We start from the raw sequence: 26,270 nt of genomic DNA on the forward strand, positions 1-26,270 counted from the left end.
AATATTCATCATTAATGGAAAGAGGTCAAAATGTCAACATTAACAGGATTTTGGAAGACATTGATTCCAACCCTCATGGGTGATTTTGAAGGATTCAAGACTTCAGTGGAGGAAGTAACTGCAGAAATGTTGGAAATAGGAAGAAAACTAGAATTAGAAGTGGAGAGCCCAATTGTCCATCAACTGATGAATGGATAAAGAAGATGTGGGAGATTATATATATATATATATAAATCTCTCACATACTTACAAGTATTTGTGTATATACATACTCACCCGTTAAAAAAGAATGGAATTTTCCCATTTGTAGTGACATGGATGAAGCTCGAGTATTATGTTAAGTGAAATAAGTCAGCCAGAGAAGAACAAATACCATATCATTTCACTCAGGTGGAATTTAAGAAACAAAACAAATGAACATGAGGGGTAGAAAAGAAAGGCAAACCAAGAAACAGACTCATAACTATAGAGAACAACTGTTGGGTACAGTAAGGGAGGTCGATGGGGGTAGGGGGCAGGTTAAATAGGTGATGGGGATTTAGAGCACTTGTGATGAGTACCAGTGTTATATGTAAGTGATGAATCACTAAATTCTATATCTGAAACTAATATTGTGCTGTATGTTAACTACTTGGAATTAAAAAATAAAAGAGGTGACTGAAGATGTGACTGAATTGCTGCAATCTCATGAAAACTTTAATGGATGAGGAATATCTTCTTACAGGTGAGCTAAGAAAGTAGTTTCTTGAGATGGAGTCTACTGGTGAAAATGCTCTGAAGATTGTTGAAATGACAGCAAAGAATTTAGAATATTACCTAAATTTAGTTGATAAAAGCAGCAGTAGGGTATAATCCATTTTAAAAAATTGATAAACTGGATTTCAATAAGATTTAAAACCTGTGCTTTGTGAAAGACAGAGTCAACAGAATGAGAAGAGAAATGATGAGTTGGGAGAAAATATGTGCAAAAGACACATCAGTAAAGGACTATTATCCAAATATATAAATACCTTTTAAAACTGATTAGTAAGAAAATGTACAACCTGGTTAAAAAATAAGCCAAAGACCCTAGCAGTCACCTTACCAAAGAAGATACACAGATGGGAGATGAGCCTATGAGAAGATTTCCACATCATATGTCATCAGGAAAATACAAATTAAAACAACAAGAGCTACCAGTAAATATCTACTGGAATGGCCAAAAATCTAGAAGACTGACAACACCAAATGCTCACAATGATGTGGAAGAACAGAAACTCTTATCCATTGCTGGTGGGAATGCAGAATGATACAGCTGGGTCAGCTTTAGCTCAAGTGGTTACTTCGCAAACAGTTCTCAGAATGATACAGCCACTCTGGGAAACCGTTTAGCAGTTTCTTACAAAACTAAACATACTCCTACTGTAAGATCCAGGCATCATACTCCTTTGTACAGGCGTACCTCAGAAAGATTGTGGATTCAGTTCCCAACAACTACAATAAAGCAAATATTGTAGTAAGTGAGTCAAATAATTTTTTTGGTTTCCTAATATATATAAAAGTTGTGTTTACAATATACTATAGTCCATTTAGTGTACATCATTTTGTCTCAAACAGTGTACATAGCTTAATTAAAAAGACTTTATTGCTAAAAAGTGTTAACTATCTTCTTAGCTTTCAGCAGATCATAATCTTTTTGCTGGCAGGGAGGGTCTTGCCTTGATGCTGATGATTGCTGAATAATAAAGGTGGTAGATTGCTGAAGGCTAGGGTGGCCTGACAGTTTCTTAAATTAAGACAACATTGACATTTGCCACATGGACTCTTTCTTTCATGAACAGTTCCTCTGTAGCACGAGATGCTATTTGGTAGTATTTTAGTTGTATTGAAAAAGCCATTGCCATACCCAAGATCATCTAGGGTTTCCCCTTAATTATCTGCTATAGGTTTTATAGTTTTATATTTTTTTACACTTAGATTTTTGACCCATTTTAGGTTAGTTTTTGCAAAAGGTATTAAATTTGTGTCTAGATTTGTGTCGTTATTGTTCTTGTTGTTCTTTTGTATGTGGATGTCTAGTTGTTCTAGTACCAGTTGTTGAAGAGATCATTTTTGCTCTACTGTACTGTGTTTAATCCATATCAAAGGTCAGTTGACTGTATTTATAAGAGTTATTTTCTGGGCCCACTTTTCTAGTCCAGTTTTTTTTTTTTTTTGTCTTGTGTCTCACCAGTACCACACCAATTTGACTATTGTAGCCTCACAGTAAATCCTGAAGTCAGGTGGTGGCTGTCCTCTGATTTTATTCTTCTTCAAAATGGAGTTGGCTATTCTGGGTCTGAAGTATTTTTTTTTTGTTTTTAAGTGAGATCATGAGCAAAAACACCTATAAATAATTGAAGACATATATATAAAAAATATGAATAAAAAATGCTTAGTCTACTCTTATATGTATGTTATACTGTTGAAAAAATAAATCTGCTCATAGATAATAGTTTTATGAAAAAAAAATACATAGAACTAAACTTTACTTTGTTATTGATTACCCCAAAATTCTCTGTGACCTATTAATCTTAGGATACTTAGTATGATTTCATCTGCAATAAGGCTGTTTTGGACATTATTGCTAAGTGGAATTATGTTTTTAAATTGAATGCCCATCTTAAGCATTTATAATAAAATCAGAAGAATATACTAATTGTCCAAATAGTGGGAATGGAAACAATATCTGGATTTACAGGACACAGAAAAACAATCTAGAAAAATCTGAGTTTTTTTAAGTAAGATATTTCAAAGACAATATCTTGGCAATTTATTTAGGAAATGATTTTTCTTGATATTAGAGAAAAATGTCCTTTACTCTTTTACTTTGACTTCTTGAAAGAGCATTCATTTTTATTTTTTAAGATTTTATTTGTTTATTTAACAGAGAGAGAGCGAGTGGATACATACGCAAGGTGATTGGCAGGTAGGGGGAGAGGGAGAAGCAGGCTCCCCTGATCAGGGAGCCCAATACCTAGGCTTGATCCCAGGATCCTGGGATCATGACCTGAGCTGAAGGCAGATTCTTAACTTATTGAGCCACCAGGTGCCTGAAGCAGCATTTTTTTTAGAATGTGACTGGCCAGATCTAGAAGACATGTTAATTGAATCCTAACCATATCTTGTGAGGAACAACTGAAGAATTTAGGAAGAAATAGAACTTGAGGGGATGAAACAGAGAAGTTCAGGAAAGTGGTCTTAAGTTTCTCCACATATTTGAGGAGTCATTATGTGAAAGACAGATTAAATTACTTATGTGTTACTGTCAGAATTCAGTATAACAGCTAATTTTCCATAATTTCCCATTTATAGGGAGGGAAAGATGATAGTAAGATTTGCATACTGAATTTAACTAACCCCAAAGATAGTGAGCTTCTCACCACTTGGTTATTAACAGTAAGTATGTGACTACTTGTGTGGAATGGATTCATGTGATATGTGGAAGTGTCACCATATATGGAAGTAAAAATTTGCAAATTATGTTCAGTTTTACTAGCGATCAAATAATGAACTATAAAAACAGTGAAATGCCATATTTATTTTTTCATTTAGGAAAGATTAATATATATTCATACTTCTCTAATGTTAGTGAGAATGAGGAGAAAGAATAATTCATCTTATTGAAAGAAATACAAATTTATCAACTTTTGTTGAAGGAAATTTGTCAAAAGCCTTAAAAATGTCAAATTTGTCAAAACCACTTAAAATTCCAAGAGGTTGGATTGCCTAAAGCAGATTCTGAGATTATGACTTCACGTGCATGTGATTCGTTAAGGAACTGTTCCATGGGCAACTGATAGGATCATAGCAGACGTAGGACAGTTGAGGGGACAGATGAGGGGGCTGGACAACAGGCCATGTTCTGCAAGAGGGTATCCTGGGATATGTGGAATGTTAGTACTCCTCAGGATTATCCTGATCTGAAGCTGGGGAGCTGGGCTTTCAAACTCAGCAACTGTCAGTTATTGTTGAGTGGTGAGGTCATGTGCAAGTATAAATGTTCCATAGTCTGAGAAAGAATCCACCAAAGAAAAGTTATAGGTGGCAGTTGTTAGAACCAAAAGCCTCATGAAGCCACCAAATTGGAAAAAAATGGTGCAAGAATTTTTTTAAAATTTTTTATTTTTTATAAACATATATTTTTATCCCCAGGGGTACAGGTCCGTGAATCGCCAGGTCCACACACCCCACAGCACTCACCAAAGCACACCCCCCCAATGTCCATAACCCCACCCCCCTTCTCCCAAGACCCCTCCCCCCAACAACTCTCAGTTTGTTTTGTGAGATTAAGAGTCATTTATGGTTTGTCTCCCTCCCAATCCCATTTTGTTTCATTTATTCTTCTCCTACCCACTTAAGCTCCCATGTTGCATCACCATTTCCTCATATCAGGGAGATCATATGATAGTTGTCTTTCTCCGCTTGACTTATTTCACTAAGCATGATACACTCTAGTTCCATCCATGTTGTCGCAAATGGCAAGATTTCATTTCTTTTGATGGCTGCATAGTATTCCATTGTGTATATATACCACATCTTCTTGATCCATTCGTCTGTTAATGGACATCTAGGTTCTTTCCATAGTTTGGCTATTGTGGACATTGCTGCTATAAACATTCGGGTGCATGTGTCCCTTTGGATCACTACATTTGTATCTTTAGGGTAAATACCCAGTAGTGCAATTGCTGGGTCATAGGGCAGTTCTATTTTCAACATTTTGAGGAACCTCCATGCTGTTTTCCAGAGTGGCTGCACCAGCTTGCATTCGCACCAACTGTGTAGGAGGGTTCGCCTTTTTCCACACCCTCGCCAGCATCTGTCATTTCCTGACTTGTTGATTTTAGCCATTCTGACTGGTGTGAGGTGATATCTCATTGTGGTTTTGATTTGTATTTCCCTGATGCCGAGTGATATGGAGCACTTTTTTATGTGCCTGTTGGCCATTTGGATGTCTTCTTTGCAGAAATGTCTGTTCATGTCCTCTGCCCATTTCTTGATTGGATTGTTCTTTGGGTGTTGAGTTTGCTAAGTTCTTTATAGATTCTGGACACTAGTCCTTTATCTGATGTGTCGTTTGCAAATATCTTCTCCCATTCTGTCAGTTGTCTTTTGATTTTGTTAACTGTTTCCTTTGCTGGGCAAAAGCTTTTGATCTTGATGAAATCCCAATAGTTCATTTTTGCCCTTGCTTCCCTTGCCTTTGGCGATGTTCCTAGAAAGATGTTGCTGCGGCTGAGGTCGAAGAGGTTGCTGCCTGTGTTCCTCCTCAAGGATTTTGATGGATTCCTTTCTCAGACTGAGGCCCTTCATCCAATTTGAGTCTATTTTTGTGTGTGGTGTAAGGAAATGGTACAATTTCATTTTTCTGCATGTGGCTGTCCAATTTTCCCAACACCAGTTATTGAAGAGGCTGTCTTTTTTTCACTGGACATTCTTTCCTGCTTTGTCGAAGAGTGGTTGACCATAGAGTTGAGGGTCTATTTCTGGGCTCTCTATTCTGTTCCATTGATCTATGTGTCTGTTTTTGTGCCAGTACCATGCTGTCTTGATGATGACAGCTTTGTAATAGAGCTTGAAGTCTGGAATTGTAATGCCATAAACTTTGGCTTTCTTTTTCAATATCCCTTTTGCTATTCGAGGTCTTTTCTGGTTCCATATAAATTTTAGAATTATTTGTTCCATTTCTTTGAAGAAGATGGATGGTACTTTGATAGGAATTGCATTAAATGTGTAGATTGCTTTAGGTAGCATAGACATTTTCACAATATTTATTCTTCCAATCCAGGAGCATGGAACATTTTTCCATTTCTTTGTGTCTTCCTCAATTTCTTTCGTGAGTACTTTATAGTTTTCTAAGTATAGATTCTGTGCCTCTTTGGTTAGGTTTATTCCTAGGTATCTTATGGTTTGGGGTGCAATTGTAAATGGGATGGACTCCCTAATTTCTCTTTCTTCTGTCTTGTTGTTGGTGTAGAGAAATGCAACTGATTTCTGTGCATTGATTTTATATCCTGACACTTTACTGAATTCCTGTATAAGTTCTAGCAGTTTTGGAGTGGAGTCTTTTGGGTTTTCCACATATAGTATCATATCATCTGCGAAGAGTGATAATTTGACTACTTCTTTGCCGATTTGGATGCCTTTAATTTCCTTTTGTTGTCTGATTGCTGAGGCTAGGACTTCTAGTACTATGTTGAATATCAGTGGTGATAATGAACATCCCTGCTGTTTTCCTGACCTTAGCGGAAAAGCTTTCAGTTTTTCTCCATTGAGAATGGTATTTGCAGTCTGTTTTTCTCTCTCTCTTTTTTTGTAAAGATTTTATTTATTTATTTGACAGAGAGAGATTACAAGTAGGTAGAGAGGCAGAGAGAGAGAGGAGGAAGCAGGCTCCCTGCCGAGCAGAGACTCGATCCCAGGACCCTGAGATCATGACCTAAGCCAAAGGCAGCGGCCCAACCCACTGAGCCACCCAGGTGCCCTGCGGTGGGTTTTTCATAGATGGCTTTGATGATATTGAGGTATGTGCCCTCTATCCCTACACTATGAAGAGTTTTGATCAGGAAGGGATGCTGAACTTTGTCAAATGCTTTTTCAGCATCTATTGAGAGTATCATATGGTTCTGGGTCTTTCTTTTATTAATGTGTTGTATCACATTGACTTATTTGCAGATGTTGAACCAACCTTGCAGACCTGGAATAAATCCCACTTGGTCGTGGTGAATAATCTTTTTAATGTACTGTTGGATCCTATTGGCTAGTATTTTGGTAAGAATTTTCGCATTTGTGTTCATCAAGGATATTGGTCTATAGCTCTCTTTTTTGATGGGATCCTTGTCTGGTTTTGGGATCAAGGTGATGCTGGCCTCATAAAATGAGTTTGGAAGTTTTCCTTCCATTTCTATTTTTTGGATCAGTTTCAGGAGAATAGGAATTAGTTCTTCCTTAAATGTTTGGTAGAATTCCCCTGGGAAGCCGTCTGGCCCTGGGCTTTTGTTTGTTTGGAGATTTTTAATGACTGTTTCAATCTCCTTACTGGTTATGGGTCTGTTCAGGCTTTCTATTTCTTCCTTGTTCAGTTGTGGTAGTTTATATGTTTCTAGGAATGCATCCATTTCTTCCAGATTGTCAAATTTGTTGGCGTAGAGTTGCTCACAGTATGTTCTTATAATAGTTTGTATTTCTTTGGTGTTAGTTGTGATCTCTCCTCTTTCATTCATGATTTTATTTATTTGGGTCCTTTCTCCTTTCTTTTTGATAAGTCTGACCAGGGGTTTATCAATTCTATTAATTGTTTCAAAGAACCAGCTCCTAGTTTCATTGATTTGTTCTATTGTATTTATGGTTTCTATTTCATTGATTTCTGCTCTGATCTTTATGATTTCTCTTCTCCTGCTGGGCTTAGGGTTTCTTTCTTGTTCTTTCTCCAGCTCCTTTAGGTGTAGGGTTAGGTTTTGTACCTGAGACCTTTCTTGTTTCTTGAGAAAGGCTTGTACCGCTATATATTTTCCTCTCAGGACTGCCTTTGTTGTGTCGCACAGATTTTGAACCGTTGTATTTTCATTATCATTTGTTTCCATGATTTTTTTCAATTCTTCTTTAATTTCCCGGTTGACCCATTCATTCTTTAGAAGGATGCTGTTTAGTCTCCATGTATTTGGGTTCTTTCCAAACTTCCTCTTGCGGTTGATTTCTAGATTCAGAGCATTGTGGTCTGAAAATATGCAGGGAATGATCCCAGTCTTTTGATACCGATTGAGTCCTGATTTAGGACCAACGATGTGATCTATTCTGGAGAATGTTCCATGTGCACTAGAGAAGAATGTGTATTCTGTTGCTTTGTGATGAAATGTTATGAATATATCTGTTATGTCCATCTGGTCCAGTGTGTCGTTTAAGGCCTTTATTTCCTTGTTCATCTTTTGCTTGGATGATCTTTCCATTTCTGTGAGGGGAGAGTTAAAGTCCCCTACTATTATTGTATTATTGTTGATGTGTTTCTTTGATTTTGTTATTAGTTGGTTTATATAGTTGGCTGCTCCCACGTTGGGGGCATAGATATTTAAAATTGTTAGATCTTCTTGTTGGACAGACCCTTGAGTATGATATAGTGTCCTTCCTCATCTCTTATTATAGTCTTTGGCTTAAAATCTAATTGATCTGATATAAGGATTGCCACTCCTGCTTTCTTTTGATGTCCATTATCATGGTAAATTCTTTTCCACCCTCTCCCTTTAAATTTGGAGGTGTCTTCGGGCTTATAATGAGTTTCTTGGAGGCAACATATAGATGGCTTTTATTTTTTTATCCATTCTGATACCCTGTGTCTTTTCATTGGGGCATTTAGCCGATTAACCTTCAGGGTAACTATTGAGAGATATGAATTTAGTGCCATTGTATTGCCTGTAAGGTGACTGTTACTGTATATGGTCTCTGTTCCTTTCTCATCTACCACTTGTAGGCTCTCTCTTTGCTTAGTGGACCCCTTTCAATATTTCCTGTAGAGCTGGTTTGGTGTTTGCAAATTCTTTCAGTTTTTGTTTGTCCTGGAAGCTTTTAATCTCTCCTTCTATTTTCAATGATAGCCTAGCTGGATATAGTATTCTTGGCTGCATGTTTTTCTTGTTTAGTGCTCTGAAAATATCATGCCAGCTCTTTCTGGCCTGCCAGATCTCTGTGGGTAAGTCAGCTGCCAATCTAATATTTTTACCATTGTATGTTACAGACTTCTTTTCCCGGGCTGCTTTCAGGATTTTCTCTTTGTCACTAAGACTTGTAAATTTTACTATTAAGTGACGGGGTATGGGCCTATTCTTATTGATTTTGAGGGGCGTTCTATGAATCTCCTGAAATTTGATGCTCGTTCACTTTGCCATATTGGGGAAATTCTCCCCAATAATTCTCTCCAGTATACCTTCTGCTCCCATCTCTCTTTCTTCTTCTTCTGGAATCCCAATTATTCTAATGTTGTTTCATCTTATGATGTCACTTAACTCTTGAATTGTCCCATCATGGTCCAGTAGCTGTTTGTCCCTCTTTTGTTCAGCTTCTTTATTCTCTGTCATTTGGTCTTCTATATCGCTAATTCTTTCTTCTGCCTCATTTATCCTAGCAGTGAGAGCCTCCATTCTTAATTGCACCTCATTAATAGCTTTTTTGATTTCAACTTGGTTAGATTTTAGTTCTTTTATTTCTTCAGAATGGGCTTTTATATCTCCTGAGCGGGTTTCTCTAATATCTTCCATGCATTTTTCGAGCCCGGCTTGAACCTTGAGAATTGTCATTCTGAACTCTAGATCTGACATATTACCAATGTCAGTATTGATTAGGTCCCTAGCCTGCAGTACTGCCTCTTGTTCTTTTTTTTTGTGGTGAATTTTTCCCGCCTTGTCATTTTGTCCAGATAAGAGTATTTGAAGGAGCAAGTAAAATACTAAAAGGGTGGCAACAACCCCAGGAAATTATGCTTTAACCAAATAAGAAGAGATCCCAAATGGTGAGGGGGAAGAAAGGGGATAAAAAGAGGTTCAAAAAGAAAGAAAAAAAAAAAGAAAAAAAAGAAAAGAATTAAAAAAAGAAAACAAATAACGTATAAAAAAGAAAAATATATATATTAGATAAACTAGTTGAAACACGTTAAAAAAGAAAAGAGTAAAAGTTAAAAAAAATTTTAGCAGAAGAAGAGAAAAAAAATGAAAAAGAAAAAAATTAAATTAACTGCAAGACTAAAAAATCACAGAGAGAAAGCCATGAATTCCGTGCTTTGCTTTCTCCTTCTCTGGAATTCTGCTGCTCTCCTTGGTATTGAAACCACACTCCTTGGTAGTTGAACTTGGTCTTGGCTGGATTTCTTGTTGATCTTCTGGGGGAGGGGCCTGGTGTAGTGATTCTCAAGTGTCTTTGCCCCAGGCGGAATCGCACTGCCCTTACCAGGGGCCAGGCTGAGTAATCCCCTGGGCTTTGCTTTCAGGAGCTTTTGTTCCCCCAGCGCTTTCTGTAGAGTTCCAGAGGAGGGGAATACAAATGGCAGCCTCCTGGTCTCCCGCCTGGAGGAGCCAAGAGCCCGGAGCGCCACTCCTCAGTGCGCCCTCAGAGAACAGTGCCCAGTAACTCCCGTCTGCCTGACCTCTGGCCACGCTCCGAGCTCACCCAACCTCCAGCTGGTTCAAGGTAACCCCGAGTTGTGAGCTTACTGTCAGCTCTGTCTCTGTAGCCGGCTTTCCAGTTCTAATTCCCACAAGCTCTGCGACACTCAGACACCCCCGATCTTTCTGTGACCCTGCGGGACCTGAGGCCACGCTGCCCCCGTGTGGGCTTCGCCCCAGTTTAGCCTCTGGAGCGATGTCCCTCAGCGGAACAGACTTTTAAAAGTCCCGATTTTGTGCTCCGTTGCTCCGCCGCTTGCCGGGAGCCAGCCCCTCCCCCTGGGGTCTATCTTCCGGTCGCTTTGGATTCACTTCTCCTCCAGTCCTACCTTTCAGAAAGTTGTTGTTTTTCTGTTTCTATAATTGCTGTTCTTCTTCTCTTCGATCTGCAGATGGATTTGCAGTTGTTTGAAATCTTTAGATAAGCTATCTAGCTGATCTCCTGCTAGATGAAGTAGTCTCAGCCTGCTACTTCTCTTCCATCTTGACTCCTCCCCCTGCAAGAATATTTGAGCTAAACATTGGTATTGACTACTACACGTGTTCACCCCATGTTAAGTATCACATTATTTAAGAAGGCAAAAATGTTTTAAAATGGATAATGAAGAACATGATATTGATAAAATATAAACATTTCAGCTATGTGGTAGCATAACATAGGAAATTTTCCTTGGCAGGAGAGCTCTCAAATAATAATTACTACACATAATACAATCCCTTTTATTTATTTATTTATTTTAATTTTTTTAAAATTTATTTCCAGCATAACAATATTCATTATTTTTTCACCAGACCCAGTACAATCTCATTTAAAAATATATTGCATAGGCATATCTGGGTGGCTTAGTCGTTAAGCATCTGCCTTCAGCTCAGGTCATGATCCCAGAGCCCTGGGTTCGAGCCCCACATCAGGCTCCCTGCTCAGTGGGGAGCCTGCTTCTACCTCTCCCTCTCCCCCTGCTTGTGTTCCCTCCTTTACTGTGTCTCTCTGTCAAATAAAATCTTAAAAAAAAAAAATATATATATATATATATACACACACATTACATAGATAGATACAGTTACCTTTAGAGAAAATGGAAAGATTTAAGATATGATAACCATACAAGGTTTATCTCAGGAATGCAAGGTTGGTTTGGTATTAGAAATTGTATTAGCATATTTCATCACAATAAAATATTGTTTGTGAAGGCAACAATTCTCGCTGTTTATAAAAACACCTGATAAAATTCAATAGCCATTCATTTATAAAAACCCAAACACTGGTTGTGTAATAACGGGACTCCACTCAGCCCCTAAAGCAAATAACAGAACTATAAAGACCGGAGTGCTTTTCTTTAAAATTGGTAGAAAGTGATGCCCACTGTCACTCATTTTACTTACCACTGTATTCAAGATTTTGGCTATAGTATTGAGATATGAAATATAAAAAGTTAAAAGAACTTGAAACAAAGAATCAAAACTGTTCATTATTAGATGATAACACTTTTCTTTAAAATATTAAAAAATACAAACAAGCTGTTTGTTGAAGAAGAAATGGACATGTTTACTTTATAACCAGAAATTTCAATATTCTAATGGATAAAACAAGTAGACAAGAAAATCTGTAAGGACACAAGACATGAAAACACTATCAGCTACTTGGACCTAATTGCCATTTATAGGGTATCTACCCAAGAACAGTAGGATATTCATTTTTTCAAGATTGTATGGCTTCTTTATGAAGAATGACCATACTGTGGCCATTTAAATAAAACTCAGTAATTCAGAAGAATTCAAGGCATAAATAAGTTAGAAATTTAGTTAATTATAAGTTAATAAATTAATAAGTATGTTTCTGACAATAATATAATTAAATTAGAAATCAATAACAAATCTGGAAAATCTTCCAGTATTATTAATACATTATTAAATAATACATATCTAAATAATGTCTTTGTCAAAGAACAACTTCTTAATGGAATTACAAAGTTTTTTTTAACTGAATGAAGTGAAAACACATTAGGAAAATTTTGGGGGTGCCTAGGTGGCTCAGTCTGTTAAGCATCTGCCTTCTGCTTAGGTCCTAGGAGATCCCAGAGTCCTGCAGGGAGTCTTCTTCTCTCTCTGTCTCTGCCCCTCCCCCTGCTCGTGATCTCTCACTCACTCTCTCTCAAAAAAATCTTTAAAAAAATTGTGGAATGCCTTTAAAGTCCTATTTAGTGGGGAAATTTACAGCAGTCCACATATGTAAGAGAAATATCTCAAATTAAGTGCCTCAGTTTTTACTTTAAGAAACTAGAAAGAATAAAAGCAACTGGAAAGTGCATTAAACCTAACGTGAGAAAAAGAAGTAATAAAGATCAGAGTGGAATCAGTAAAATAGAAAATAAAAACAGTAGAAAAAATTCAGTGCAAACAAATGAGGGTTCTTTGAGAAGTTCTTTGATAAATTTGGTTAGTCTTCAGTCAGACTTAAAAGAAAAAATAGATATAAATTGGTGTAGCAGGCATGAGAGTGCTTTAATCACTAACAAGTGTATAGAAAAGGATTAAAGAAATATGTTGAACAACTTCATGTTAATAAGTTGTTAATAAAATCCTTGAAGGACACAATCTACCAACACTTATTTTAAATGAAATAAGTAACCTGAATAAACCTGTATCTATTTAAAAAGTGAATTTCTAGTTGGAAATCTCCCCCCCTCCCCCAAACACAAATCTCCAGGCTCTGGCTTCATTGTTGAAATCTAACAAACATGTAAGGAAGAAAGAATACAATTGTACACAACTCTCCCAGAAAATTGAAGAGAGGTAATAAATTCTATCTCATTTTGTGCGATATTAGCCTGAGAGCAAATCTTCAGATGAAAATACCACAACAGCAAACAAAACAAATCGCAACCAGTATTTTTTTTTTTTTTTGTGGATAGAGGTACAAAATGCTTAGACAAAGTTTATCAAATTGAATTTAACTAAATATAAAAATGAGAATATATCATGACCAAATAGGATTTATGCCAGGAATGCAAAGAAGGTTTACTATTCAGAAATGAGTAACTATAATCATATTAATTAACTACTAAAGCAGAACCATATGAGCATTTCCATTTCTTGTAAAACTCTAGGTCAACAAGGAATAGAGGAAAATTCCTCAATCTGATAGTAAGCATCTACAGAAAACAGCTAAGGAAACTAAGTGGTAAAAGACTGAAGAATTCTTTTTTTTTTAAGATCTAGAAAAGGACAAAATGTCCACTCTCACTACTCCTATTTAGTATAGTACTGGAGGATCTACTTAAGATAACCAGACTGGAAAGGAAATTAAGTGGATAAAATATGATTATCTATGAGGAAAATGTGATAGGCTCTACAAAGAATCTACTAATGAGGTAAGTGAGTAGAGCAATGAAAAATCAGAAGTTGGTATTTATAAAGTAGTATAATTTATAATAGAATCAAAACATATGAATTATTTTTAGATAAATCTGAAGAAGAATGTGCATGAACCATAAAGTGAAAACCATAAAACATCACTGAGAGAAATCAAAGAAGATAAAAGTAAGTAGAGAAACTCTGTTCATGGGTGAAAATACTCCATATTAAGGTGATACTTATCAGAGTTGCTATACAAAATACAAGACACCCACTTACATGTAAGTTTTATATAAAGATTTAGAATTTTAGTGTAAGTATATCCCTTTCTATGTTTTTATTTGCTATATCTGTTAACTCTACCTCAGACAGGTTCTATACAATTGTAATAAAAAAACACAATGGGATTTTTTTTTGTAAAAAACTGACAAACCTAAAATTCGCATGGAAATTCTAAGGGTCTAGAAAAGTCAAAACAACTTTGAAAAGACTGAACGGTTTTCAAAAAGTAACAATATGTGACTTTAAGTCTTGTAGCAGTATAGTAATGAATACAATGTAGTATTGGCATCAAGAGAGATTAGAAAAAGAAAGTAGAAAGTTCAGAAATAGATCAACACATATATGGTTAACTGATTTTTGACAAAGACGCAAGGGTAGTTCTTTGGAGAATGAACAGTATTTTCAATAAATAGTGCTAGAATATTTGGATATCTGTATACCAGAAAATTATCTTCAATCCATAACTCCCACCATATAACAAAATCAGTTCAAAATGGAAGATAGTCTGAATATGAAACCTAAAACTTCTAGAAGGAAACATAGGAGAAAATCTTTGTGAATTTATATAAATGCAGAAAGCACTATCTATGAAACAAATCAATGAATTGGACTTCATCAAAAGTGAAATCTTTTTTTTTTTTAAAGGTATTGTTATAGTTTCCAGTCATGGATTGGAAGGAAATCTTTGCAAAGTGTTTATCTGATAGTGGACTTTTATCCAGAATATATGAGGGAATCTGAATAATAATTTAATGAAAAACAAATACACACAAAAGAATTGAACCAGACTTCACAAAAGAAGATGTAAAAATAGTGAATAAGGCCATGAAAATAATTGCAATATCATTTGTCATTAGGCATGTGCAAATTAGAATCACAATTAGATATATGCTATTTAAATAGCTAAAATTTAAGGTTGATTATACCAAATTTTTGTAAGGATGTAGAGCAACTGGAATTCTCATTTACTGCTGCTAGGAAAGTAAACTGATAAAAACAGTTTGAAAAAGAGTGTCAGTTTCTTCAAAAGTTAAACATGCACCTATCATATGTCTATGTAAAGACTTCCAAAATAATAGCCCAAATTGGAAATAACTCAAAAGTTTATCAACAGGTGAATGGATAAACAGATTATGATAGAAGCATGTGCTGGAGTAGTGCTCAGCAGTTATAAAGAATGAACCGCCAATACAAACAACATCCATGAATCTTAAGATAATTATGCAGAATGAAATTGGGTAGATGAGGAAATACTCTAATTCCATTTATATAAAATTCTAGAAAATGTAAAATAACTTGTAACCCAAAATGCATCAGTGATTGTTCAGGTAGAAGAGATGGAGATGGAGGTAGAAGAGAGGGAGGAAGTTATAAAGGAGCAGAGAAAGTTTTGGGGGTGATGAATATATTTATTATCATGCTTGTGGTTGTGGTTTCCCATATGCATAACTTAGCAAATTGTGCAGTTTTAGTATGTGCATTTATATCTGAATAAAATTGCTAAAATAACGTGAAAAATAGTGTATACAAAATAACTCTAAAGAACCAATAATACTTGCACACAAACAAATAACTGGATCTGTAGGTGTCCAATAGAAATAAATCTAAAAATGTAACAACTGCAAGGTATATGGGTTTATTCTATTCTGCAAAAGTTTCAACTAAGCAGAGCACTGGTGTGTATGCCCAGTGGACACACAAGTATCAGTTAACTTCTGGAAATCATTTAGTATAAAACATGGGGTTCATACACAGCCCTGAAGAGAATGGTTACTATTGGAAAAGAGAGAAGAGCTGGGTTGAAACGTTAGCTGTTTTGAAATGTTTTTTAAAATGTACTTAAAAGTTTAGCATACTGTTGCCATCTGATTTGAGGGTGGGAAAATGAGTAGACTTCTAGTATGCTAATTTCCATACTTCCTGTATTCTAGATTCATTTCACATTTAGCGTCCTCTAATAGCTGTGTGTGCACCTATGCAATGAAGGCCCTTTGCTCAGTATTTGTACAGATGAAGAAGGAAGAAACGGTCATTTGGGAGGCAAAGATCTTAAGTACACAGTGAGACAGCTATCTGTGAAAAGTGCTGCCAGAGTGAACTACAGGTGTCATGAGAACATAGATTGGGAGTACCTAATGTCCAGTGGTCAAGAATTTGAATAGGAAGAATGTTTGTAGTGAGATACGCAGAAGAGCCTTAGGTGGTAGGGCCCCAGCAAGAGGGCAGTGAAGTGCTAAAGACAGTGCTTGAAGAAAGAATCAGCATGTGTGTTCATTTACACTTGCATAACCATTTCCATAGTCGGCCTTTAACAAAAAATAATTTATTGTAGCAGGAGAAGTATAAACCTGGATATTATTAAGAACGCATTTGCCATTTTCGTGTTGAATTGTGCAAGTCGATGATATAAATAACACACTTTAAAATCAGGCTAATTTAGGTTTTTGTCATTGTGAGTTAAACGAGTAAATTAAAGATCAGTATATTGACATAGGAGGACTATTTCAAGTGCCACTTTGCTGTTATGTCTCTCCCATCTAGCAGGCCTCTCTTAGACACCAGAGTTTAACTAGGTTGCTTGAAGCCCGCACAGTCTGCAGTTTTCACCTCCAGTGCGTGTTTTCCACTATACAGATGCCATGATCTTAGCAACTTTTGATTATTTCAAAAACATATTCATGAGTGAGTGAAGAGTCCTGGTCGAACAAATCAATACTGCATGCAATGTTCTGCATGTCGGAGGCTAGCCAAGATGGTGGTTCTACTCCAGTAGGCATTTTGAATAATCCACATCAAACCAAGGTATACGGGTAGCACATATTTCATATTTGCTTAACTGACAACTAAGGGAACACTATTTGAATTTTAATAAATGCTGACCTCTAATACTATTTTTAAAAGTTTTTATTTAATTCCAGTTAGTTAACATACAGTGTATCACTAGTTTCGGATGTACGATACAGTGATTCCCCATCCTCATACAACACCTGCCGCTCATCACAGAAGTTACAACTCCTTCAACCCCATCACCCATTTTACCCATTTCCCCCTACCTACCTCCTCTGATAACCACCAGTGTGTTCCCTGTAGTTAAGAGTCTATTTCTTGGTTTGCCTCTCTCTTTTTTTTTTCTCTCCTTTGCTTATTTGTTTTGTTTCTTTAAAAAAAAAAAAAAGATTTATTTATTTTTCAGAGAGAGAGGGAGAGGGAGAGCCCAAAGGGCAGAGTGGCAGGCAGAGGCAGAGAGAAAAGCAGGCTCCCCGCGGAGCAAGGAGCCTGATGCGGAACTCGATCCCAGGACCCTGGGATCATCACCTGAGCCAAAGGCATCAGCTTAACTGATCGAGCCACCCAGGTGTCCCGTTTGTTTTGTTTCTTAAATTCGGCATAGGAGTGAAATCATACGGTATTTGTTTTTTCCCTGATTTCTTTCACTTAGCATAATACTCTCTAGCTCCATCCATATCATTGCAAATGAAAGATTTCATTCTTTTTTATGGCTGAGTGATAGTCATACATGCATCTCACATCTTCTTTATTCATTCGTCAATTGATGGACACATGGGCCTCATCCATATCTTGTCTGTGGTAGATAATGCTGCTATAAACGTAGGGATACGTGTATCCCTTTGAATTCTTTTTTGTTTTTTGTATTTTGTTTCTGTATTCTTTGGGTAAATACCTAGTAGTGTAGTTGCTGGATCATAGGGCAGCTCTATTTTTAACTTTTTGAGGAATCCCCATACTGTTCTCCAGAGTGACTGCACCAGTTTGCATTCCTATCAACAGTGCATGAGAGTTCCTTTTTATCCACGTCCTTGCCAACACCTTTTGTTTCTTGTGTTGTTGATTTAGCCATTTTGATAGGTGTGAGGTGATATTTTGTTTTCTAACAGAAACTTGAGAAATTTCCTTTTTCTTATTTTTTTTAAGATTTTATTCATTTATTTAAGAGACCGCGCGAAAGTGAGCCTGGGGGGGGGGGCTGTGCGGGTCAAAAGCAAAATGTGGGACTAGATCCCAGGACCCTGGGATCATGACATGAGCCTAAGGCAGCTGCTCCGCTGACTGAGCCACTTGGGTGCCTCCCAGAAGTTTATTTTTTATTTTTTGTTTCATGTTTTTTTTTTTTTTTTTTTTAATTTAAATTCTAGTTAGTTAACATATAGGGTCATACTGGTTTCGGAAGTGGAATTTAGTGATTCATCACTTACATATAGCACTGGTGCTCAGCACAAGTGTCCTCCTTAATACCCGTCACCCATTTGGCCACCTCCTGCCCACCTCCATCAACCCCCAGTTTTGACTTGTATTTCCCTGATAATCAGTGATGTTGAGCATCTTTTCATGTGTCTATTAGCTATCTGTCTTCTTTGGAAAAAGAAGTCTTTTTAGAAAAAGAAGTCTCATGTCTTCTGCCAAATTTTTAATTGGATTATTCATTTTTGGGGTGTTGAGTTGTACAAGTCCTTTGTGTATTTTAGATACTAACCCCTTATCAAGAAAGTCATTTGCAGATATCTGCCCCCATTCCATAGATTGCCTTTTAGTTTTGTTGATTGTTTCCTTTGTGGTGCAGAAAGGTTTTATTTTGATGAAGCCCCAGTAGTTTATTTGCTTTTCTTTCCCTTGCCTCAGGAGATGTATCTAGAAAGAAGTCAACTGTAGCCTATGTCAAGGAGGTTACTCCCTGTGTTCTCCTCTAGGATTTCTATGGTTTTAGGTTTCACATTTATGACCTTGAGTGCTTTTGAATGGTGGTTTATAAATCAGGATACCTTGCTTTGATTTTTGGGGGGGTGTTTATTATTACTTAGACTACTTTAAAAACAAACCAACATATGAGTACCTGCTTTATAAATCTTGCTCCGTTAATAAAGAAGCAACCCACCTTTTATAGCATCAATGATTCACTATTAGAATCCAGTACACTCTTTAAAAACTATTTCTTTTGCATAAGTGAGGATTGCACATTGAATATTAACTGTTGTCTTGGGGGAAAAATGAGATTACTCTTGAAAAAGTATTGTTGCTTGACTTAGTGAGAATGAGATCATGGGGGAAAATAAAGCATTTGGGAGACATGAATTTTAAAAATAATTTAGGCCTAATATTAATAAAAAATAGCAATTAGAAAAATAAATTTAAGTTGGAAAATGTTACAAAAACCTGAAATGAATTGCACATTTTAATTCTTACCAGAGAAAATTATGATTTAGGTTCTTTTATATTAAATTTTCATGAAGCATTTAAATGGAAGAAATCATGGCTTAGAATCATAAACATGAAAACCTGAATCCCTGGATCAAAGAAGTTAATCTTTATATTCTTGTTAAAAATTTGTGAGAATAGAAGATTTCCATTTACATGATTTATGCAGTATTATTTCATAAATTTATAAGCAAAGCAAAGGAGTTTAAAATATTCACATTTTAAAAAATTACTTGTTTAAGATTAACACATTTTATTGGACTACAGTAGCATTTGTTAGTAATTTGAATTAATTGTGCTCAATTTTGCATCTTTAAACCATCATGATGTAATATTCTTTTTCCCTGGGAATGGACTTCAATAGATTTCTTCACAAATACTTTCTGAGAGCAATTTTAGTAATGCTCTACTTGGCCACCCAATTTTGCTAAGATGAAAACATCTATCATTATGTTAACAGTGTCTAATATTCAGAGCAAAAATACTTGTTTAATATGCGCTGTGTCATCTCTCCCTGTAAAAATTAAAATGTGTAGTCGAGCTTCAACCTAAGGAAGGCATATCAGTCTCATGGATTTTTCTGGGATTAGTTATCACCATGCTGTTTTTAGTTAGGCTATTTCCAAAGCTTCAGAGTGTGGACATGTTCTTTTTTGGGGTGTCACAGTTCTTTTTTTAATTGTAAGAGACAGCTGCAAGTTTTGGAGGGAGTTCCACTATCCAGAGTCAGAAGCCTATAATTCTTGAGGTTAAAATAATAATAATAATAATAAAGTAAAAGTGGTTGAATCAGATTTCTTGTGTTCAAAACAAACTTCCTATGCTTGCTTCATTTTATTTCAGGTAGTGGATCCTGTGGTTGGTTTTTTTACTTTAATTGCAATGTCTAGATGATAGGGAGGGATTATCACTGATAGTAATAAAAGCTACCAGGGGTTTATTGTGTACTGTTCATCTTTTTCAGGCAATATACATGGATTATCCAATTTGATTAGCACAGTAGTTTCATGATGTTGGTACTATGATTGCAGCCATCATTTTACTGTTGGGAAATAAAACATAGAGTAAATAACTTGGCCTAGGTCAATGAGCTACCACACGGATTCCAACAAGAGCAGGTAGCTTATACTCTCCCACTAAATAACCTGCTGCTAATCAGTAATTCAGTTTTCTTTAGTTCTAGTATTCAGCAAATTAAGGTGTTCTTTTTAAAAAACATAATAAGCTTTATCATATATACATTCTTTTAAAAGAGATGCATTGTAGCTAGATGTGTGCTAAATCCCACTTTTGGCCTATTTATATTTTTTGCATTTTTTTCATGGAAAGTACGAAATAGAGAATCCCATTTACTCTAAAATTTATAAAAATAGGATGAACAAAATAGATACTAAATTCAGTTTAGAAGCAATCTGCTCCTGAAATTGTTGTATCAGGAGAACTTATTCCAGAAGATCTGGCCAAAGAGAAAATGCACAAAGATTGAAAATGAAATGTATAACTGAGTAATTCTGAGGCTGATGGGAGACATATAGCATTAAAATGTAAGCTGAACATCAAAAGCAATGTCTTCTCTACTCCTCTCTTAAGTGTTGTATTATTTATTTTCACTTAGCCACAATATAAGGATAACCAGGTGTTGAAAAACAAGAAAATCACAGTAAGTTTCAGAAGTATTTTTGTGTATTTATTAATTAAAATGACTAGAAAGCATTTGGATTATGTTACACATATTCATTGTTCTGAAATGTGGTCAAAAGTCCTTGAACTAAAGATATGAAAATCTCATTTCAATACTTGCAAGCATTTTTCCTAGGAGGTTAAGTGGTTATAACCAGGGAAAGATCCAGGTTCTGTGGGGCCTGGAAAATAATTAATGTGGGACCCTCATTAGAAAAGTGAATAAGAATTAGAAATATGAAATTAGATATGGATATTTATTTAGAAGAGAAAATGTCACACACAACAAAGTAAATTTTAAGACTGATAAATGGCACAGATGTCACAAAATTCAGAAAACTAAATTATATTCTTATTAATTACCAAACATTACTATTATATTTTTTCCATACATTTTTTTGCTATAAACCTTTTGCTTACATCTTATTTGAAAAAGTATATTGTTATTTTCTATAGAAAAAATAGAACCATAGTTCAGTCTGTTCCCTACTATGGTTGATGGAAGTATGTGTGTGGGTATTTAATGATTACCAGTTTAGAAAAATATCTTTTAGTTTTACAACTCGTTATTGACAATGTTATGTAAATTTGTGAGATTGTTTTGAAATTTGGGCAAACCTTTATTAAATTATTTTCATGTATGAGCTGTTAGATTTCAGGGAATTTCAAAGTTTCCTGAGCACTAACTAATCTTAAATACTCTGAGCTTATGACATTCATTAGCTAGTCTGTGGCTAAAGAGAAAGCATATTTAGTGTTTTTGTTAAATTTGTTGATGTTAATATATTGTGTAAAATTATGGAAAAATTTAATGTTTTTCCAGTATGTCCATATAATTCATTCTTCTTTAATTGGATTATCAAATAATCAAAGTACCTATTAATTACTTTTATTTGATTTTTTTCCTCTTAATCCAGCTTGGTATAATCTGAAAGAAGGTTTAATATAATTTATTTCTAAATGTCAGATTTATTTGCACTTGATTTCATTGTTTATGTTCATTACATTTGTCTCACGTCCATTAAACTTTCTCCTTAATTTTCTCTCAGTTGCTCAATAAATGGATCTAAAGATGACTAAAAATGTTAGCTTTTTAGTACAAGCCAGTTAAGAGTCTATGTGGCTCTATTGATTTACTGAAATATTCCAAAATTTCATTTATAATGGAATAGTTGAGCTTTATTAAATATTTCATTTCCATCAAAAAGTAATAAAATATAGCATGTTTTTAATTATATATATGCTGTATTATAGGGTATATTCCTAACAAGAGAGAATGGCTTTGAGGAGGTGAAAATGAAAATCGATCCTCTGTAGTAGAGTTTGTCACATCTGAAGTTTGGTGGAATTTCTCTCAGACCAAGTTCCGGGTTTATGCATTTTAAACGGTTTCTCCTGCACTAAACACACATAGACGCTTCTACCCTATACCTGTATGTCCTCTGAGCCCTATACATATGCTTCTGTAAGGCAGGTCCACACTGTGGGAATGCACCTCCCAGTTACAGTGCCAGCTGAGTTTACCAAGTGGGTAGAAAAGAATTCTTCATTTCTACACCATGAAAGGGACAGAAAGGTTAATGTCTAACAATAACTTGGTGATACATACGAGTGACTCTGAACTATGTCAGTATACACTGTGCCACCCAAACTCAACATTAGGGAACCAGCTTCCCTTAGCTATGTGCCCAAAACACCTTGGCTTGCTATGCCCTGCTGTGAAGGGAAATGTGACAGGGGAGGGAGAGCTGAGTGGCAGGAGACATATTGACTACGGCTGCATTCATGCAACAATAGCACCATTGAGAAGTTGCAACAGAGAGGTTATGTCTCACAAAATCAAAGATATATACAAAAAGTTGGGTGACCCTGCTCTAAACTATGTACTCATTAAAAATATAAAATCACATGGTGTTACGGACTTATAAAAATATCTTCAGTATATTAAGGTTGACAAAAGCAAGTAGATAAACAGTATGCATAATAGCAATATTTTAGGCTACCCTCTTCCCTGGAAAATCGTTATGCATTTATAGTTGTATGAAAAGAACTATGTCTGGCAGGATCATACGTGATGGGGATGGTGATTATTTGTGGGCATGAGATTTGAGAAATGGAAGACACTTTTCATTAAGTCTAGGTTTTGAATGCAATGTTTATTGTGTTCGTTAGTTAGTTTTTGTCACAATAAACATTCTTTACTTAGAAAGCTTAAAAATAAAGTAGAATTGATTAAAAGATTGGGGCACCTGGGTGGCTCAGTGGGTTAAGCATCTGCCTTCATTTCAGGTCATGATTCTGGGGTCCTGGGATGGAGCCCCACATTGGGCTGCCTGCTCTATGGAGATCCTGCTTCTCCCTCTGCCTGCTGCTCTGCCTGCTTGTGCTCTTTTTCTATCTCTATGTCAAATAAGTAAATAAAATCTTAAAAAAAAAGAATTGATTAAAAGATGAAAACAATATAAAGAGGATAAATCTTAGCACTGTAAAACAGCAACAAAATTGTTGACCTCCTCCTTCTCTGCTATGTGTCCACCTGTCATCTACTTATCCACTTAGATCTGCCTCCATTTTAAGTTCTGTGCACCCCAAACCTTTTCCCCAGTTCACTTTTCTTTTTACCTGATAGATATGCCAGTGGAAGTCTTTACATTTCCAAAATAACCTTATGTTTGCTCTCAATCCCTCTTGAATGAGAATTTAACTGGTTAATCAAATTCTAGATATATCGTTATATTTCATATGCAATTTATAATTATTATTCTGGCCTCCTGTGGATCTTTTATTTCCTCCTGCTTTCTTCTCCAATAGCATCTAATATTTTCCTCTTCTCCCTAACATTCTGAAGTTCCCACATCGTCTTTCTAGGAATATTGTTATTCTGTATTATAGTGAATCAGTAAAATTTGTAGCCATTGTCCCTTTAGAAGGTGCCTCATCAATATTTCTTTCTTTCTTAGTTTTTGGAATTCCTCTTGGACTTATATTGATGCTATTTGATTTACTGTCTTTTAGCTTCTCTTTCTTATTTTTCATAGATCATTCTTTCCAAGTACAATTTCCTAGATTATTTTCATTTTTGTTATTAGTTTGGTGCTTGTCCAGTTTGTTTCTTTAATGGTTGAATTTTTTCATTTTCAGGTTTCTGTTCAGTTATGTTTAATGTACAATTGTATCTGATTCATACTTACTCTTTTGTTGCATGTCATTCTTTTTGCTTTGTGAATATTATTCCTTTGTTTGTTTCCCAGTACTTTAAAACTGCTGTATAATTAAAAAAATTTTTTTTAAAGATTTTATTTATTTATTTGACAGACAGAGATCACAAGTAGGCGGAGAGGTAGGCAGAGAGAGAGAGAGAGGAGGAAGCAGTCTCTCCGCTGAGCAGAGAGTCTGTTGCGGGGCTCGATCCCAGGACCTGATCATGACCTGAGCTGAAGGTAGAGGCTTTAACCCACTGAGCCACCCAGGTGCCCAAAACTGCTGTATAATTTTGAATACATTTGCAAATAACAGAGAACTTGACCAAGAGTGCTAAAGTCATGAAGCTTTGCTGTTCATGAATGAGAAGTCTGGAGGAAAGAAGGCCAGATTTGGTTAGGAGCTCCGTGAGGCTACTAGGTGTCCAGCTTTCTCTTGTCCTTCTCTCATCACTTCAGAGTATTGGTTCCTCTTATGAGTCAAAAAAATGGCCTCGCCTCTCTGTTAGCTCCTCTCCTGCTTTGCTTTGAATAAGGGGGATGGTGTCCAGGATTTCTTCTCTGTAATCTGTGAGGAAAATCCTTCCAATTAGGCACCAGTAAATACCTTCTCATATCCCTTTGATCAGAGGTGAGCCGTGCACACACACACACACACACACACACACATCCTTAGCCCGATGACTGACAAACAGGAGTTGGTTAGATAGGCCTTAAGCCTCAAGGGATGTGCCAAGGCTGGACACCTAACCTCTGGGACACGGAAGAAGGTGTGCCCCTTGGGCAGCAAATAACTATGCCTGCCGTGTTTTAACACCTTTTTCAGAAGATTCTATTTTCTTTTAATTCCTCAGAGCAGACTTTTTCCAATGTATGTTAAATATGTTGTTGATCACTTTTTCGTATTTCCTTTCCCTTGCAAGGGTTCTTTCTCTCATAGTTACAGGGTTGCCTCAGTCTGGCCCAATATCCAGAACCAGTTCTTGAGTCAATGGTTTGTGCTTGCTCTTGAAGTATTAGAATTGAATTCCTATGCCAGTGGGTGGTTCAGTTTGCTAATGATTTTTAAAAAGTGCCCGAGATAAGCCTCTTAACACTTTGAAGACTGCGCATGCTCCTCTGTGTTCTTCAGTGTGAGTTTTGTAACTCATGTTCCCTGAGTGGGTCCCTCATCTCCAATTCTTGTTTTTCTTCCCCAAGTCCCAAGGCATCTATCTATATTCGCTTCTTATTTCTGGAATCCAAAATTGCCCACCAGCAACTTAAGCTGGGAAGTAAATTGGAGCAAGCATGTGTATCAGGCCCCCTGCCTGGGCTCCACACTGTGAAAGCTCCCAAGTGTCTCAGTCATGGCTGGGCTTCCAGAGGTTCATCCTGCAGTTGGAGAGAGGGAGAGATGTGTCCATGAGGGTATGCTTAGGAGGATCACAGTAAGAGCGCTGACCACTGTGCTCCATCAGCTGGGAAGAGAATGAGCATGTTATTTCCTTACCTGGGGATGAAAATTTAAAAAGAAGAAGGTCCCCACAGGCCAGATTCTATACAGAGAGTGATAATTGGGTAGTAGCTCCAGCTGTCCTGGGTTGTGCCCACGATAATAATGCTAGCGTGACATCAGATCACACTCCTTTAATAATTCCTAAAGGACACATTGTTTAACCTTGGTTACAGTGGGCCCTACTGACATTATTTATTGCAGTTTTCTAATTTCCTTACTTTTCTGTTTTTCCAGTGATGGTTTTTGCTTTACACCTTGAGTTGTTTTGACACAAGATTTGAATCTCAAGGTTTTAAAACACCTTATTTGAAGTTCCTTAATACCGTGGGTGTATGGTTGTCATTAAGGAAGTGTTGGAATATAGCATCATCTTTCACTAGCTCTGTCATGAAAAATACCTGCTCCTGTGGCTGCTCCCTTCACATTAAAGGGCTCAGACAGATTCCGCATCCCATAATCTCACTGACTTCAAAGCAGATGTGTCTCTTGTGAGAACCAGAAAATGTGCACAGCAATATAGCACCTAAAGCCAGACTTTAACGTTTTCTCCATTGCAGATACGAGGTCTGTTGATAAAGCCACATAAAATTCCCTTTTCTAATGATGTGCTTGATTTTCAGATGGTTTGAGGCTTTTTTTTCTTTTTTGGCAATTTAGATGATAACAATCTACAATAAGCAATATAAATGTAAGATGCTATACTCTGTGATTTTTTTTCCCTTGTAAGCAAGAACTATTTTCAATGTGATGGGTTCTAAGTTGGGTTTTGTTGTACTATATGAGGCTATAGCCACAGCAGTTAAATATTGGTAGCCAGGGTTTGCAGAAAATCTATTTATGGCACTCTTGGTTTAATATTCTTTCATTGCTTCCATCATC

General features: G+C 36.2%; 1 protein-coding gene across 5 annotated transcripts in view; it reads left to right on the plus strand.

Annotated features, from left to right (window-relative positions):
* CTNNA2 (catenin alpha 2) overlaps window positions 1-26,270 on the plus strand; it is a 1,142,447-nt gene that overhangs the window by 84,270 nt on the left and 1,031,907 nt on the right. The window contains exon 2 of one of the 5 annotated variants that reach the window (XM_059188197.1): window positions 13,628-13,706. The exons of the other annotated variants lie outside the window; for them this stretch is intronic. The gene's annotated coding sequence lies outside the window, so the exon portion shown is untranslated. The remainder of the gene's footprint in view (window positions 1-13,627; window positions 13,707-26,270) is intronic. 5 annotated transcript variants of the gene reach the window in all.

Source organism: Mustela lutreola, chromosome 9, assembly GCF_030435805.1.
Source record: "Mustela lutreola isolate mMusLut2 chromosome 9, mMusLut2.pri, whole genome shotgun sequence".
Classification (NCBI taxonomy): Eukaryota; Metazoa; Chordata; class Mammalia; order Carnivora; family Mustelidae; genus Mustela; species Mustela lutreola.